We start from the raw sequence: 4,494 nt of genomic DNA, 5'->3' as shown, positions 1-4,494 counted from the left end.
CCATATGTGTGTTGTGGCAGAAGGGCAATGTGGAGACGGTGTGCGTGTGATACAGACATAGAGAGGTGTGAATGTGCAAATGATCATGCATGAGTGATACATGAGAGAACAGTCTTCTAGTTTACTTGTGTGTGTGTGTGTGTGTGTGTGAGAGAGAGAGAGAGGGAGAGAGAGACAGAGAGAGGAGCATCCATAACACAACAACCATCTCTCTCGATTCGTCCGTCCCTCGCACGGTCGCTTGCAACACATGCATCAATGCGCACAATTTGTCACCCTCACCCGGCCCCTCCCCACCTCAAGGCCCGCACAATCTCTTCGTGAATACCCATTTCTCTCCTTAGGTTTGTTTTTTCTCAATATCTGACACACACACACATAGAGAGAGAGAGAGAGACGCAGCACAACACACACACACACTCCCCCGAGCACACAATTCATCCCCATCCAAGGTTATACGGCAACCACTCTCGCTCGTGCTTCTTTGCACCCCAAGATGCACAACACCTCAATCTTCAAAGAGGGCATCGAGCAGATCGAAGACGGTGACCACACCGCGCTAGAGAATGTGGGGTCATTTGGAAGCAGGGTGATGTGACGACGGCTGACTGACTCCTCCCCTCACCCTCTCTCTCTCTCTTGCACAAAATTACCAATCCCTCTATCCCCCGCACAAAATTGTCAATCCCTCAACCCACGAGATCCTTCCCCTCTCGTCCATGTTTTTCCAGCTCTCTCATCAAACATGTTGTCTCTTCTCCTTCCACGTATACAGAATCCAGATGCACACGCATCTCATGTATATTACATGTATCCATCTTTCTCACAGACCTAACTTCTTCCTCTCTCTTTCTCTCTCTATCTCTCTCTCTGTCTCGTTAGGTTTGTCTCCTACTCTCTCGTCCACATACATACAATCTTTCCTGCCCTATCTGCTCCATCTTCAAAAGCTCTCTCTGCACGTTTCATTCACACATTGGGTAATGTCAAAATGTTGCTTCTATAATGGCTGATGTAGAGGTATGGTTGTTTTTGTTGCATCCTACAAAGTAATAACTATGAAATGCATTTAGATTCTCATTTGACTGGGATTATGTGAGTTTGAGCATGTTGTGAAGTACTATAGACCTTGTATACATCTTCGGATTCGACAATGATTGTAACTATTGAATTGTATAGACCATTACATTCGAAGTCAATAGCTTAATATATTTATTTCACAATTTCAACAAATGATTAGTTCACTACAAACTAAGAAAACAAATGTGTACTCCCACCGTTTTTATTTAAGTCCACGTATTAGCATTGGTCAAAGTCAAGTTTTGTAAACTCTCAGAAAGCTTATAACAAAAAATATTAACATATACAATAACAAATAAATACCATTAGATTCATTATTGAATGTACTTTCACATCATACATATTTGTTATGGTAAATGTTTATATTTTTCTATAAACTTGGTCAAACTTTAGGAAGTTTGACTTCAGTCAAACCTAATATGCAGAGTTTACTACTACTACTCGCTAGTTGCTTAGCCGAATCACTCAACACGCCACACGGGGAGTCCAGTGTCACAAAATTTTGAGGTCGGCGGGAAAATCTCCCGCAACCCTAATTCGAGCAGCTGGAAGTTACCATCATAGCCTTCGGAACAGGCCTACGGATGACACTTGGTAGGGGACTGTTTTTGTAACTTCAGGTTCACCCTACCCAGCCAACCCCACCCCGGCACCCAGAGTAGTACACCTGAATACTCCCCATTTTCTATCCCCACCGCAAAATAGACTTCTCCACGGCACCTCAGCCATCGTGCTCCTCCCCTTTACATCGGCGCACTCGTCCACCGCAGCGCATCTGCCTCATCGATGACCTCGTACGCCACACTGGAGCCGGTCCACTGTCGTCGTCGTACACGGAGCCTCTTCCCCGGCATCATCTTCCACGGTCTCGGATCTGCTTCCCAAAAGCTGACGCCAAGCGCAGAAGTACCACCATCGTGGACAATGAACCGAGTCCCGTTGCCGACCATGACTCACAAAGGCCGCCACGACCATCGTTCTCCTCCTCGATTGGTAATGTGTGTATTGAATCACTTAGCAGTACATGTGCAGTTCCAATTTTGTTCATACCTACCCTTCAAATTTCCTAGGTGCTATTGTTCCCGTAAAAGTAATTGGTTATAGCCTCCATTGTCCAACAGAATACCAGCTTGTAATTGTGCGTCGCTCCTGTATCATGCTGTGCTTGGGTAGGTTTTTCATCTGCAACCAGTAGGGTGGCAAATGATGGAAAGGTTTTTAGAACTAGCAAGATGCCCATGTGTTGCACGCATCAAGATGCATTTGTATGAGTAGTTTACCTTGTGGGAGAAAAGGATGAACGAGGGAAGACCTTATTTGCAAATCTGGAGAGGGTTTGGGTACCTTTTTGCAAAATTCCCATTTCTTTCCTTCCTATCTGTCAGATATAAATCGGATGGCCTATATTGCAAGAAAAAAAAGTATAGAGAAAAAAAAGTAGAGAGTAAAGGAAGTAGAGATAAATATTAAATATAAAATAAATATAACAGTAGAGAAGAGAGTAGAGATAGCATGTTGAGATTTTTAAAGCGCCGCGCGTTGCGATTCTGTTGGAGATGCTCTAACATGGCAGACGAGTGCTTTAATGTTGCCCACAAGATGCGCGAGTATTACTAGTAGTATATTTTTCTTGCCATGTTGAGATTTTAAAACCACAAGTGCGAACATGCAGAGGAGCAATGAATCCAAACACAGGATATTCGGGACATCTTCAAGGAGCGTGGCAAGTTAAAGAGCAGCTGCACCGAACCTGTAAAACGAGCTTTGGTAAGTAACACCCTTTCAATTACTTTCGTGTAGCCTCATGTTCTTCAATGTGTATATGTTGTAGTTTCTGTTTCTCTTAAGCGTGGTGTTCTTCGATGTGTAATAGGAAGAGTCTTAATCGTCCTAATGCTTTCATTTTTAGCTTGATGTAGGAAGTGGGTGTTCTCACCTTGCAGTCTGTTTTTATTTTTATTTTTCCTTTTGAATTCACTTCTCCGAGTTCTGTTTATCTTGCTTCTACTAAATGGATCTAGGTTGCTCTGAGTATTGATCTAAAAAAGAAGTAACTTCATGTCAGGATGCAGTTCCTGCGAGGAGGGAAGTATGGTCAACCTCGAGATCATATTTCCAAAATGAGGCTGGATTACACACAAGGTGTCAGTTCCCTAATGATGCTAGATTAGACACAGCAAATTCCCAAATGATGCTGGCTTACACACAAGCCAGGTGGAGTCATCAGCTGTTCTTGTCCTCGTGGCATTAGTAAAGGCTGAAAGAAAGCGTGCAGCAGCCCTTGAGAATGTAGCTGAGTTCCTGAAGAAGCGAAAAGAGCAATCATATGCTCTCTTCACCCAAGCCAAAGAAGAGATGGAAGAAGCGAGAAATAAGCTAGCAGAGGCAGAGCAGGCTAGGCGTCTCCTGCTATCTAAAACTGTTGTCAATACAAAATTTCCTTCATAATAGCTAGGTTCAAATGTTTATCCAGTCAACATGCCTGTTGTGATGTCCGTGCATCTACTGATGTGGCACAAAATGATTTTTTTCGGGTCATGTAATAACAGCAATTACTTTCCAAACAATAACAGACGACGCATTGGACATGGTATAGTTCACGCACAAGCCCGACATTCCAAGTTCAACTTCCACATCAAACTCATGTTCACAGATATCTGCACATTCATACATAATGTCCACAACCATGATTCACTTCAAAGCCAAAAAAAATGTGAGGAGAGTTATAAATAAAGAAAATCCTCTACTAGTTCCTGCTACCAATGCGAGCACAACAAGTCAAGACCATGCGTAAATTAATTATATTTTAGTCATTTTTTGTGTTCTAAAATGCCTGCCGGCTCGCGGAAGGACGTGTTGCCGGCACACGCGCGGATTCAATGAAGGCAGGCGGGGCAGTCTTAAGATGGTTGCACGCGGCGAGGAGGCGTGCTCAGCCGGGCCTGCAGCGAGTGCGGCCCTCTTGGCCGGCGCACCAGTTCAATGTCTGCGCTATGAGAGGTCGCGTCCGTGTCAGAGCAATCACTCCCTCCAGTCCTTTTTTGTTTGGGTATAACAAAATCTCGTTTTCCATTCACATTTTACAAGTAAAATTCATGGACAGACTTTGACCCAAAGTACAATGGGGACTAGTAAACCAGAATGGAGGTAGTAGTTTTTTTAATCAAAGAAGGGTTTCCCCTTTCGATTTTCATTACTGAAAACCAGCATCTAAATCTAAACCATAGTATTTGCCCTAGAACTACCAGGTTCAACATCTCGCAACATAAACCCATACAACCTCCATCGGAAAAAAAAACCATACAACCATACGCCAAGGAGGTACGTAGTACTATGAATTCCATTTTCGCTCCATACCAATCGTTCTAAAAACTACTTACTACTTATAATGTGTCATTGAAAATCGGAACTCTT

The sequence above is a fragment of the Triticum urartu genome, chromosome 3 (assembly GCF_003073215.2).
Source record: "Triticum urartu cultivar G1812 chromosome 3, Tu2.1, whole genome shotgun sequence".
Classification (NCBI taxonomy): Eukaryota; Viridiplantae; Streptophyta; class Magnoliopsida; order Poales; family Poaceae; genus Triticum; species Triticum urartu.
Note: the sequence above shows the minus strand (reverse complement) of the source record.